The sequence below is a fragment of the Mustela lutreola genome, chromosome 15, assembly GCF_030435805.1.
Source record: "Mustela lutreola isolate mMusLut2 chromosome 15, mMusLut2.pri, whole genome shotgun sequence".
Taxonomy (NCBI): Eukaryota; Metazoa; Chordata; class Mammalia; order Carnivora; family Mustelidae; genus Mustela; species Mustela lutreola.
Window position 1 is genome coordinate 12048127 of NC_081304.1, and position 13818 is coordinate 12061944.

At 43.1% G+C, this 13818-nt stretch overlaps 1 protein-coding gene and 1 pseudogene across 7 annotated transcripts in view; one reads left to right on the forward strand and one right to left on the reverse strand.

Annotated features, from left to right (window-relative positions):
* The window catches only part of CEP112 (centrosomal protein 112), a 410940-nt gene that overhangs the window by 30629 nt on the left and 366493 nt on the right, over window positions 1-13818 (reverse strand). The window lies entirely within an intron of this gene.
* Window positions 515-1658, forward strand: LOC131815740 (hsc70-interacting protein-like; annotated as a pseudogene).

Here is a 13818-nt window from a genome sequence, read left to right on the forward strand (position 1 = left end):
GCAGCGGCTTAACCCACTAAGCCACCCAGGTGCCCCATCATCTACCATTTTAAAGACGAAATAATTTCAGTTTTAGACAAACTCTTTCAGGAAACAGATAAAGAAAGGACATTCCAATTTGTTTTATGAGGACAGCAAACTTTGATACCAAAATCTAGTAAGAACATTATAATAAAAGAAAAGTAAAGGCTAATCTCATTCATAGATTTTCAAAGATGTGAAAATCCTAAACAAAATATTGGCAAACAAAATCCAGCAAAAGATAGAAAGGGGTAAGTCATCATGATCAAAAAGGGCTTATTCTAGAAACTCAACACCGATGATTCAATATTAGAAAACTAATCTATGAAGTTCACTGCATAAGCAGAATGAAGGGCAAAATTCATATGACTACCTCAAAGAATGGAGAAAAGGTCATTTAAGAAGTACCTATTTAGGCCCCCTTCTACACGATCACGCTGAGCTAGTACCCGCACCTGGAATCGGGTCGCAACCCCAGCCGCGCCTGCCACCTGCCACTGCCTCTGGACCATGGACCCCCGCAAAGTGAGCGAGCTTTGGGCTTTCGTGAAAATGTGTAAGCAGGATCCGAGCGTTCTGCACACCGAGGAAATGCGTTTCCTGCGGGAGTGGGTGGAGAGCATGGGGGGTAAAATACCACCTGCCACTCATAAAAATAAATCAGAAGACAGTATCAAGGAAGAAAAACCAGATAGTAAGAAGGTGGAGGAAAACATAAAGACAGATGAACCATCAAGTGAGGAGAGTGATCTAGAAATTGACAATGAAGGTGTGATTGAACCAGATACTGATGCCCCTCAAGAAATGGGAGATGGAAAATGCAGAGATAACCGAGGAAATGATGGATCAGGCAAATGATAAAAAAGTGGCTGCCATTGATGCCCTAAATGATGGTGAACTACAGAAAGCCATTGACTTGTTCACAGATGCCATCAAACTAAATCCTCGCTTGGCCATTCTGTATGCCAAGAGAGCCAGTGTCTTCATCAAATTACAGAAGCCAAATGCTGCCATTCGAGACTGTGACAGAGCTATTGAAATAAATCCTGATTCAGCTCAGCCTTATAAGTGGCGCGGGAAAGCACATAGACTTCTGGGCCATTGGGAAGAAGCAGCACATGATCTTGCCCTTGCTTGCAAGCTGGATTATGATGAAGATGCTAGTGCGATGCTGAAAGAAGTTCAACCGAGGGCCCAGAAAATTGCTGAACATCGGAGAAAATACGAGCGAAAACGTGAAGAGCGAGAGATCAAAGAAAGAATAGGAAGGGTTAAGAAGGCTGGGGAAGAACACGAGAGAGCCCAGAGGGAGGAAGAAGCCAGACACAATCAAGAGCTCAGTATGGCTCTTTCGCAGGTGGCTTTCCTGGGGGAATGCCTGGTAATTTTCCTAGAGGAATGCCTGGAATGGCAGGGGGGATGCCTGGAATGGCAGGAATGCCTGGGCTCAATGAACTTCTTAGTGATCCGGAAGTTCTTGCAGCCATGCAGGATCCAGAAGTTATGGTGGCCTTCCAGGATGTGGCCCAGAACCCAGCGAATATGTCAAAATATCAGGGCAACCCAAAGGTTATGAATCTCATCAGTAAATTGTCAGCCAAATTTGGAGGTCAAGCATAATGCCCTTCTGACAAATAAAGCCCTTGCTAAAGGGAAAAAAAAAAAAAAGAAGTACCTATTTAAATTTTAAAGTGAAAAAAAAAAATCTTTGTATGAGTAGAAAGAAACTTTCTTAAAATGATAAAGGGAAACTACACAAAAGTCAGCTTTATTTCTATATGCCAGGAACCAATGGTGAGAAAATAAAACTTTAAAAGTAATACCATTTCAGACAGCATCATAATATGTAAAATAAATAGGAATAAATTTAACATAAGATGTGTAAGATGTCTTTACATAAAACAATAAAAAAATTACAGAATGCTTAAATAAAGCAGAGGAATATACTATGTTCATGGACTGGGAGACATTAGAAATTGACAAGTCGAGTCTAAAATTTATATAGAAATGCAAAAGGCTATGAAGAATCTATCACTAAAATGTAAGCCTCACAAGAGCAAGGATTTTTCTTTGCTCGTTGATGTCTATCAAGGCCAATAAAGGACCTGATATAGAGTAAGTACTCAGGAGGTCTTTGTTGTATTGAATTGAAATGTTGAATGTACCACTTAGGAGTTTAGAGAGTTCACCCTGGGTTGTCATTTAGTTACCAGGGCACGTTCTGATTTACCCTCTCAGTTACCTTCCTCTGTTTACCAACTCAGGCAGAACCTCAAAATCTTCTGAGCCAAATGAAGCATGTGGAATCATTTGGTCGAGGTTTCCAATTTTTCCCCATTCTTTCTGCATGGGCATTCATGCAAAAAACATCTTAAAGCAGAAGGGCAGAAAAACAAGATAAATTGTTGTTCTGGTTCTATAGTGGGGGGCCAGGCCTGAGGCGCTGCCTGTCAGATCCTTTCTGCTGCTGCTGAAAGAACCAAGTATACGTAAGCATGACGTCTGGGCCCTTTCTTCTCTACCATGCCTTGCTACCCATCTGAGCCGGGAAGAGCCCCCCACCTAAGTCTGTCCTGGCTAACACAGGCCAAACCCTCCCCTACTCCTTAATTAAAATTGGAAAAATCTCCTATCAGAGGGCTTTCTACTCCTACTTCTTGCCACTTCTCAGTAAACCTGAGTGTAAATCTCACATACAAAACCAAAAATGGATCTTTAAATGATGATTTCCTTTATTATGATAACAGAAGCTCCCAGCGGACAAGGTTTCCACATCAACTCTATACGCTTATTAGGCTGTCTGCTTCAAAACAGGTGTCACGTTTCATACAATTTTAATTATGCCAATGACACTCTATTCTTCACTAGTTCTAATTTCTCCATGTGATTCAAGAAGTCATTCTTTGCACTTGAACATTTTATGACAAAATTTTTTTCAGTTGGAACTGTCCTCGAATTCTGTATAGAAATCCAAAAGGTTACCTTCATGTAAAGTATGTTCAAAGGGCCTTTTAAATTTCTGATTTTTCCTTTGTGTAAAAATATCACCTTTCTTTCCTTATTTCTCGTTTAAACTGATACACATCTGAGGCCTCTAAAATACCTGGGCTCTGTCATTTATTTGACGATAAACAATTTCAATCGCTTCTACCTCAAAATAGCCCCTTTCAACAGGAAGGAGATCTTTTCTGGCTGGACGAGAGCAGAACAGGAATTTCTAAGTAAATGTTAGCTCAGAATATGTGGTAAGTTTTCTGAGCGTGACAGGCACAGAAAGTAGTCATCAAATGTTTCTCCCTGCCACCGTGCTGACTCACGCTCACGCTCTTTTACCATCTCTGTGTTTCTCTCTTCTTTGACTTCCTCTTTCCAGCTGTTCGCTCAGTTCCATGAAATCAGGGCTTAGCAGCTGCCAGAAAACTCAGCCTTGAGAGGACACTGCTCAGGGATATATCCTCCTTTCTCTCTTCCTGGGAGACTGTATTCCATTACCCAGGTTAATGCCTGTCATCATGCTCCTTGTCCCCCAATTTAAAAAGGTGGCATAGAAGAAAAGTTGGTTTTGAGCTTTTATTCTTGGGTTTTAAATGTCTCCACAATCGACTGATTTGGAGTAAATCATTTTTGGAATTAAAGAAAAAACAATTAAAAAAAAACCCACTAAAATTCCAGCCAAAAGTACCTTAAAAAAAAAAAAATCAAACCACAAGAAGTAAGAATGTATTATGACATTACTTCATTACGGGAGTGCAAGATGAGACCCAGGCCCAGGGAGACACAGCAAGGCTTTGAAGGCAGCAGCTCGAGATCAGAGTCCCGTCCGTGCAGTCCGTTTGTGACTCTCACCCCTTTCCCCACCGTCCCCCAGAGTTCGCTGCACGGACAAAGAGCCACTCCAACAATGTAGAGAATGCTTTATGGAAAAACACTTGCAATGATGCAGTGGGTTCTTTGCTGACACTTGGATTTACACAGGATTAAAAACACACCTCATCTCCCCCTCTTCCACAACCAGCCCAGTGAAGTTAAAAACAAAGGGAATCTCAAGAAAGCCAAGATGAAATGCAGAGCACATTCATCCCAGAAGAGCTGCCTTAAGTTCTCCTCTAACAACAGCATTGTGATCATCGGGCACAGTCTGTAGTAGAGGTTTTGTGTACAAGTGTTGACTTGCTTTGCCCTGAAAATCTGCTAGAATTCTACGAGAACTGATTTATAAGGAAAATTTTGAGGTGATGTATATGTTAACGAAAATACTCATGTCCCTGACACTGTGCTTCAAGTGTTTTTCAGAAAATAGAGACAAGTATTCAAATAAACGCTCATTGAGAATAAGATGTGGCCAAAATTAAATGTGGTTCTGTCCCTCATAACAACACAAATTTTAGAATGATGCATCATACCAGCTGTCTGGGAACAAATGTATTTTGTTGGCATGGGAACAAAAGAATTAGTCTGAATTTTGTAAATAAACTGTGGTTATTAAAATTACTCGAAACAAGCCAGAATAATAACCATTAAACATGAAAAGTCAATAAAAGTCTTTGAATTTTATTTCTGTTGCAATTATTATTCCTGTTTTCATAATGTGCTTTGGGATAAAACATAGTTTTGAGCTGTTAGTACTTTTAAATAGATTCCACTGCAGATGAGTTAGCCAACAGCAGCTACGGCTGTGAAGTTTTAAAATCCATTATGGAAAACAGAAATTAAAGGCTTGGAAATCTGCAAAAGACCAATTCTTCCTCTTAACAATTGTCACGATTATTGCCTCATTGATTTTCTGTCTACGCAGCGTCTTCCTCTGTAGGGCTGCCCGTGTCTCTACGGATTTGTTAGTTACTCCGGATGACTGAGGTGGTTTAAAGGCAAAGAGTGCTACCCAATGGAAACTTTAAAGATATTGATGTTGCTTCCCCCAAAGATCCATGCTACTCCCCCATAGATCACTGGGCTTTGTAGGAGGCAAATTAAGTCTTTGGGAATACAAATTGTGAGCATCGTAAGTGTGGACCAGGGAGAAGCAGCTAAGACTGCCAGAGATGGGTAACGGGACCCCAAAGCCACCGATACTAAAGGGATCCAATTTTATTCTTAAACCCAGGAACCTGGGAAGGAAGCTGCCGAATGCTAAGTTTATCTGCAGAGAAAATAAAGGGCTTGACTCGTGTTGATCTCTCCTGCTTTGTCCTTCTGAGGGCATCTTGTGGCCCTGGTTTAGAGAGGAGCAGAAAGCTGGGCTGCATGGCATTCGAGACACCAAGGGTGTCACACTGCTGCCCAGAGAACAGCAGGCTGAGAGAAATAATGCAGAGAGCTCAGAGGCTCTCACCCCTCTGTGGAATTTTTTTTTAAAGATTTTATTTATTTATTTGACAGAGAGAAATCACAAGTAGACGGAGAGGCAGGCAGAGAGAGAGGAAGGGAAGCAGGCTCCCTGCTGAGCAGAGAGCCCGATGCGGGACTTGATCCCAGGACCCTGAGATCATGACCTGAGCCGAAGGCAGCAGTTTAACCCACTGAGCCACCCAGGTGCCCCCTCTGTGGAATTTTAAAAAGACGGAAAAAAGGCGAACTCATGGACACAGAGTGAAAGGTTGTGATGCCGGAGGCCGGGGAGTGGGGGGCATGTGGAGATGTTGGGTAAAGGGTGAAGACTTGCAGTTGTTAAGCTACTTCTGGGATCTAGCGTACCGCGAGGTGACGGTCGTTAATAAGGCTGCGTTGTCTCCTTGAAATTTGCCAAGAGTAGATCTTAAGCATTCTTGCCACAACACACACTGCAGTATGTAGGTGAGGTGATGGAAGTGTTAATTAACTTAATTGTGGCAATCATTTCACAACGTATATCATATCATCACATTGTCTTATGTTTGTTTTAAATATATATACAATTTTATTTGTCAATTATACCTCAATAAAGGTGGAAAAAAATGACTGAGAAAAAAAGAGGCAAGTGGGTAGTGGGTAGTGGGTAGGGTGTCGGCCTTCTGCTTTCTCTTGGCTTTCCCCAACCTACGAACCGTTCTGAGAGCCCCAGATAAGCCATGACATAAGACTGGAGAACGCGCAATGATCCCACTCGCTGCAGAGGACAATTATACAGGAATATAATATTTATTCTAAGCCTAGACAAGAATATGTTCAGAAAAAGTCTACTTCGCATATAGTTAGGGGGTGCAATGTAAATGATCTGTAGTTCAAAGTTCAGTGGCTTCTGGAATTCTTCATTCTCAGACTCCTTGTAGGAGACGGTGCTGTTACGCCCCCCTCTTTCCTTCCTGTCTTCCTTCCAAGAATTCACCGGGTGCCACATGGGCCCAGCACAGGGCCGAATGCTGAGTTATAAGAATGAATATGATAGAGTTTCAACTCAGGGGCCCATCCGCCAAGAGCAACAGAGTTTCACAGAAAGTGTTCAAAGAGCACAGATGAAAGAGGGACATTGGAGTGGGCAGGAGAGTTTTGAGGATGAGATTCAGGGCAGCAAGGACTTTACTGAGCAATTCAGTGTGACAACAAGCACCGGGAGGTGCCTTGAGTTGTTACATAGGGCCATCACCCTCAAGGAGCTGAAAGTCTAGGGGGGAACTCTTTTTCGCTTTTATGACATTAAATTCCTCTGGCTCTGCACTTCTCTCCTTGACCAGTCATCCTCTAAAACCCTCTTTGGATCCTCCACTACCTTTCCATGTCCACGCATCTACCCGCGGGCCTCTTGTCGCCTGCCTCTCTGTATCCCCTGCATCCTTTGGGCTTTGCTAGGTTCCCCCATCAAGAGGATCCAGACATGCCTCCATTCCTTCTTGAGTTCTAGTTCAGGTTTTCTATTACATATCTCCAAACGAACGTCCTGCAGGTAGCCTCTCGGACTCAACATCTTGTGGACAATACACTATTCGTCAGCCTATCAATTCAAAGACGTGGTATTATGCTTTTCTCCTGCCCTCTGAATCTTTGTGTTCTGTGAATTTCAAGTGAGTCTCCCCAGCGCCTCCTTTCTTTCTACTCCCTTTGACAAGATCGAGTTCGAGCCCTCCTGGTCTCTTGTGACTCATGAATTGTGACTTGTGAGAATTTCAGGGCTATACCCTCTGAATTCATCTCTTTTCATCCCTTGTTCATCTCATCTTCTGCTGCCAGAATAATCTTTCTAAAGTATAAATGCAATCCTAGAGCACTACCCAGTTAAAGGGCAAAAACTCTCAATGGCGGACAACTGCTTTCTGACCAGTGAGTGATTTCCTTAGCACTCCAGGCCAGATTGGTCACCAATGCTCCTAACACACTCTGCTTGGTAAAGAACAGGTAATAAACCAGGTTTGTTCTCTCTCTCTCTCTTTTTTTTTTTTTTTGCATGGATGAAATGAACCCAGCTAGCTCTCTGCTCTGATTCTCCTCTTCACTGATGATGCTATTCTCTGACCCGATATTAGTCACTATTCCCCAAGCCTTTTGTGCCTGTTCTGCTTCACGGCTTCCCTCGGTCTGTTCCAGATGTCTTTCCTTCCTGCTAAGGCCTCGCTCACACGTCCCCTTGTATTTTATGAGCAACTACAATGACACACATTTCATCTGCATTATGTTTTATGCTTTTTGAAGTATTTCTCACACATTATCTTGTTTTGATGCTCACATCAATCCTGTGGGAAAGTATGATTACCGACATTTTATGAACTTGGTATCCAAAAAGGTTACGTGACTTGCCCAAGAGCGCGCGACCAGTAGCGACAAGATCGACTTGGAAGCAGTAGGGCTTCCCTGCCAGATCACACGCTCCTTGACGCCTCTCCTCCTCCTCCTCCCTGTGTCTTGGCAGGGGTCTCTGGGACAACCTTTGTTCCCGCCTCAGACACAATCACGTGTTCACTAGATTCTCTCCTAAATTAACTGATGTGGCTAGTTCAATTAAATATAAAGTGAGCTGCTACAAAGCTGAGATTGAGATGTTAAGTGTGACTGGATTTTATATCCAGCATATATGTGCAAGTATATTATATGTAATATATATTACATTATTGATTTAGTGTTTGCACGTTTTAGTAATTTTCCAATTTCTTGAGTATAGCTGACATACAACGTTCCATTAGTTTCAGGTGTACAAGATAGTGACTTGACAAATTTATACCTTACGCTCCGCTCCCCACAAGTGCAGCTACCGTCTGTTACCATACTATGCCTCCATAGTATCATTTACTATACGACTCAGGCTGTGCCTTTCATGCCCAGGACTTATTCATTCCATAACTGGAAGCTGGTATCTCCCTCCCCAACCCCTGCCCGCACCCATTTTGCCCATCTGTCTCATGCCTCTCCCCTCCGGCAACCATCAGTTTGTTCTCTGTCATAGCTCTGATTTTGTTTATTCATTTGCAAGTGATATATCATGTAATGGCTGACATCCAAAATATATGAAGAACTTACACGACTCAACACCAAAATAACCCAAGCCACCCGATTAAAAAATCGGGCAGAGGACCTGAATAGACATATCTTTGTTGTCTTTGTTTGCTTTTTGTTTATTCATGTTTTTTTTTAGAACCCACATGAGTGAAATCATATGGTATTTGTCTTTCTCAGTCTTCCTTCACTCAGCATAACACCCTCTAGGTTCATCCATTGTTGTTAAAGATGGCATGATCCTGTCACTTTTTATAGCTGCGTAATATTCTACTGTGTGTAATCATATATAGAGAGTATTTATTCCATTTTATATATCCTGTTTATACAAATTTCACTTATTTTCCAATTTCTCTCTCCTTTTCTCACACACACACTCTCTCACACACATATATATATGCCACATTTTCCTTATCTGTTCTACTGATGGACACTTAGGTTGCTCCCATATCTTGGCTGTTGTAAATAATGCTGGAATAAACATAGGGGGCATTTATCTTTCCAAGTTGATATTTTGGTTTTCTTTAGGTAAATACCCAGAAGCAGAGTTACTGCATCCTATGGTAATTCTATTTTTTTATTTTTTGAGGAACCTCCACACTGTTCTCTGGAGTGGCCGCACCAGTTGGCATTCCCACCAACGGTGCACGAAGGTTCCTCTCTCCACATCCTCGCACACTTGTTATTTCTTGTCCTTTTGCTTCTAGCCATTCTGACAGGTGTGAGGTGATATCTCAGTGTGGTTTGATTTGCATGTCCCTGACAACTAGTGCTCTTGAGCATCTTTTCATGTGTCTGACGGCCATCTGGATGTCTTCTTCGGAGATATGTCTATTCAGGTCCTCTGCCCGATTTTTTAATCGGGTGGCTTGGGTTATTTTGGTGTTGAGTCGTGTAAGTTCTTCATCTATTTTGGATGTCAGCCATTACATGATATATCACTTGCAAATAGCCTTTCCCATTTAGTAGGCTGCCTTTGCTCGATATTTTAAGACAATTTACGAGTTACTTCTGTCAGTATAGACCAGACCCTTCAGGCCTAGGCACACCAGATATGACAAGGAGTTAAACCAGCTGGCTGCCCCACAATGTTAGCCATCAAATCAGACAGGATCTCCAGGGGTAGTCCCAGGCAACACAATGAGGTAGGCACCCAGGCGTTCCAGCTGGCGGCAGCACTGCTCTCCCCCGCCCCAACCACTACTCAGCAAGGACCTGGTTCCCTTGAAGGCCGAAGGATTCTGAAACCACTGCTTGCCTGCAAGCTCCGAGCTCTGCCTGGGGAGGTGGACCCTACCCTTTTACCAGCTAGAGAGCTTTCCATCCCTTCCCCTTGGGGAAGATGGATGGCAGTACCAATGTGTGTGTGTTCTCTCTGCATCCTGTGAGCCCGGACTATGACTTACTCATCTATGTCTTCTCAGCACCTATTGCTGCCCAGCACAATATGCCTATCAAAAGAATGAAATGTGCAAAAAAAAAAAAAAAAAGGTATGACCCTGCGAGTGAAATGCACAGCATTATACTTTATTTACTAGATCTTGAAGGTATTATTTTTTTCTCACTAACTTATTTAAAATCATCTTCTGAGAAACTGCATGACCAATGTCATCAAAGCTATTCATACTTTCAAAACTTAAGGTACTCAGTTCAAAGGAGGGGTTTTGTCCCATGTATGTTATTATCTGACATTGTCTGGTGCCTTTATATAGTGTTAAAAATATCAAGTAAAATGTTAGACTGTTATTTTTCTTCCTCTCTTTTCTGTGACTTATTAGACCAAATTATCTTGGCCAGGGCTAGCAAATTACTTAGTCTCATTGCAAACAATGAAATCTTGTTTCCTTCCATGAATGAGATTTGGTTTTATACATATCTGAACCTAAGAGATACATGACATTTATTCATTTTACAGAGGGCTCAATATAATGGAAAGCAGTTGCCTGGGAGTGAGCTGCCCACCTAGCGCATGGGTAGGAGAAGTCCTACCCCAGGCCCACTGCTACCATGTTAGGGATTCATTTCCTTTTTGGATGACTTCATTTTCTTTTCTTTTTTTAAGATTTTTTTTTTTTTTTTTTTTTAGTTTATTTGACAGACCGAGATCACAAGTAGGCAGAGATAGGCAGAGAGAGAAGGAAGCAGGCTCCCTACCGAGCAGAGAGCCCAATGCAGGGCTCGATCCCAGGACCCTAGGATCATGACCTGAGCTGAAGGCAGAGGCTTTAACCCACTGAGCCACCCAGGCGCCCCTCGGATGACTTCATTTTCCTTGTACAATGAGGAAGTTTGCTCAGAGCTCTGAAAGCCCCCCCGCCTTGCTGCACCTATGGGATTCTTGCTCGATCTAATCTAGAATTTGAAATTATTAACTCCTGGTATGGAAAAAGATAAAGGTGATTTTAAAATTACTTTGTTATTTGTGGATTATAGGACATGTGCTTCTATAGGGCTGACTTAGAAACTGAGTATTTTTCTCATTTTATTTGTGTTATCACGAAAGTGCATTAGAGCAAATTAACCCTTTGGAACTACGGGTGAACAACACCTCTTTGGTGACTCCGCTGACTGAGGCCCCCGTGGTGAGGGGAGAGATGCCGGCATGCAGGCAAGGGGCGGGCGGCAAGAATACCGCCCATCAAGACCTGATGAGAAGCAGCTTTTTGTTTTTAATTAAAAACATAACTTTTAAAATGCCTCATTCATTTTTTGTTTTTATAGACTCAAAACACAGGAATTTTTCTTAAATGAAAAACAGAAACTTTTTTTTTTTAAGCAAGCAAGTTAAAAAAGGAAGGCCAGGAAATTGTCCTTTGTAATTCTGCCAGTCTCAATTTTGATTCTTTGTGCAATGAGTATCAGGATAATACTATTTGGTCGAAAAGAAAGAGAAGAAAGTTCCAAGAAGCTGTTTTGATTATTTGATAGGCTGATGTCAGGCCGGCTACTGGTCCTGCAGTTGCTTTGACAGATGCAAAAGAAGAAAACCTGACACAATTTCAACATCTGAAGTATTCTAAGTAAGCTCATCTATAAGGAGACCCTCCAGAATGTCCATGGTGATATTTGTAATTATTTTTGACTATTTCCATGAGTGTCACAAGTTGAAAGGAGGCCATAGGTCAAATTTAGATAAAACCGAAGTTAAATTAAGTGAATGATAGAGGAATAGGATTTATTACATGCTCATTATTTGCTCTTCAGTTTTGTTGAAACAATTGGCATCGAATCCTAGCCACACCCTAGGATCTTGTGGAAAGAATTCAACGTTTTATGGTTGCGACGATTACGAAATACTCAGTTTTACCCATGGGTATTTCCTGACATTTCTTTGGTAAACTGTAGCCCTAACAGAAGATATCAGGAATTAGCGCAAGAAATAGTCTAAAAAGCCATTGTCACTACAGAGATGAAAGCAACTTTGATGATCAAAAAGAAGCAAAAAAAAAAAAAGACAAAAAATGGCCCCTGAATCCTTCCCTATTGTTCATTTGGGATTTCTTAATTTCCCTACTCTCAACACATTACAGAATTTTCTGTGTGAAGTTTTGCCATGAATTGGAGTGACGTCAACAAAGTTTTACCTTAAGTCATATTTTATCACGAATCGGAGGAGCCCCAGGAGGGAGCCCCGTTCCCAGCTTTTAAGCAGCTGGTCTCCTCCCAGTTTCGAGCATCCGAGACGGAGGGTGAGCTCAGCAGCCCTTGTGCAGCATGCAGGCCTGTGCGGGCCGCACCTGAACATGACACTGCGGTGTCCGAGGTCTAGGGAGCCATCATGGCCTGTTGCCAGATAGGCTCGGCTTTGGGTGCCTTTGCCCTCTGCTGTGCTCAGCCCCTGGCCAGTAAGTGGCATTTGCTACTGAGCCACGGGGATCTGCAATCGTAGGCCACCAGCCGGAGGAAGGCTTCAGAATTCTGACCCATCCGGGTTCAAATCCTCCTCTACTATTCACCAGCTGTGTGAGCCTGACCAGTTACTCAGCCTCTCCGGGTTCTGTGTGCCCTCCATGAAATGGGGCAGCAGTCCTGGCCCTGTGACAAAGGAACCACCATGTGTAACATGTCTCCGACAGTGTCTGCAACCTTCGGGCCTTTGATCAAGTGTAGTTATTATTAAATGGTCCATCCTGGTACCGTCTTATGCTGTGATCCTGCTACCAACTGTACGTTAGACTCTAGGCAATTCACGCAGGTCCACGTATGTGCACAGACATGCATGCTTATGCCTGTGATGTAAGACATGACCTACACATAGATACATGGCAGGTACTTTACAAGGGACATAGATGAGAGAGTAGGAAGGAGTTCTACGAGGTCAAGTCAAGTCATTGAGCACTAATACTCAGCGTCTACTAGATGCTCACATTTGCCATTTTGTGCAAACCCCTACCTCGGATCCTATTTGTAAGCACCTGCAAAGATGAAAAAAGTTGCCCTCTCAGCCGCCCATCAGTGTTTACTCTTCCCACGAGGTCATAATCATCTAACCTCGTGTTTCTACAAGACAGCTGAAGGGTGGAAATCCATCAGTACCTATGGTGCTTTTCGTGCATGAAGGCTGGTGGCACTTAGAAGAACGTTAGCAGTGCTCTACCCCATGGCTAGGGACACTATGTTTATCAAAGGTTTCATTAAGACTCACGATCTCTATTGATAACGTTGACTTTTTCATTTAAGCTGTCAAAATTACCACAAAGAATAATTCACTATAACCAGAAGAACTGGATGAAAATAATCCTGCCATTTGAAAATAAAATAGGTCATTAGCTACTGTCATAGCCAGATTCTTCAGGTTCTATTAGACTTCTCTCTCCAACATGAGAAGAGAGGGAAAATTAAAGTTCGAAGGAAAATCTGGTTTGCGTGAGCACGAGAGTGTCCACACATACGAGGGTGATGACGTGTGCCCTCCGCACAGAGGACATCCATTCCTCTCCTCTCGGCCCAGATGGTCCTTCCTCTCCTAGACCCTCCCCAGCAGGTGCATCCTGACCCGTCTAGGCTAGTCTGGGCGGGGGGAGGTCCCCTGAATCCACTTGCCTGGGATTGGACAGGCCAGGCTGAGCACGTGACTGGTTCTACCCAATGAGATGGGAAGGGCTGCATGGAAGGCGTGTGGTGGCTTCTTCGGAAGGGCGCTCTGGACCCTGCCAGGTCTGCACGGGACACCCAGAGCTGCTGTAGCCCTCTTGGATTGCTTTAGGATGAAGCCATTCCAGGAGTTAGAGTCGTGGGGATGGCAGAGAAGCAGAGCCAGGCCCCGAAGCACTGGGCCCGGCGCCTGCCCTCCCTGCAGACTTCCGGTCATGTGAAGTCATGGGTCCCTAAGCCGTTTATGCCAACCAGGGCTGGGCTATTCTGTTCCTTGCAGCCAACGCATCCCAGGGGCAACTG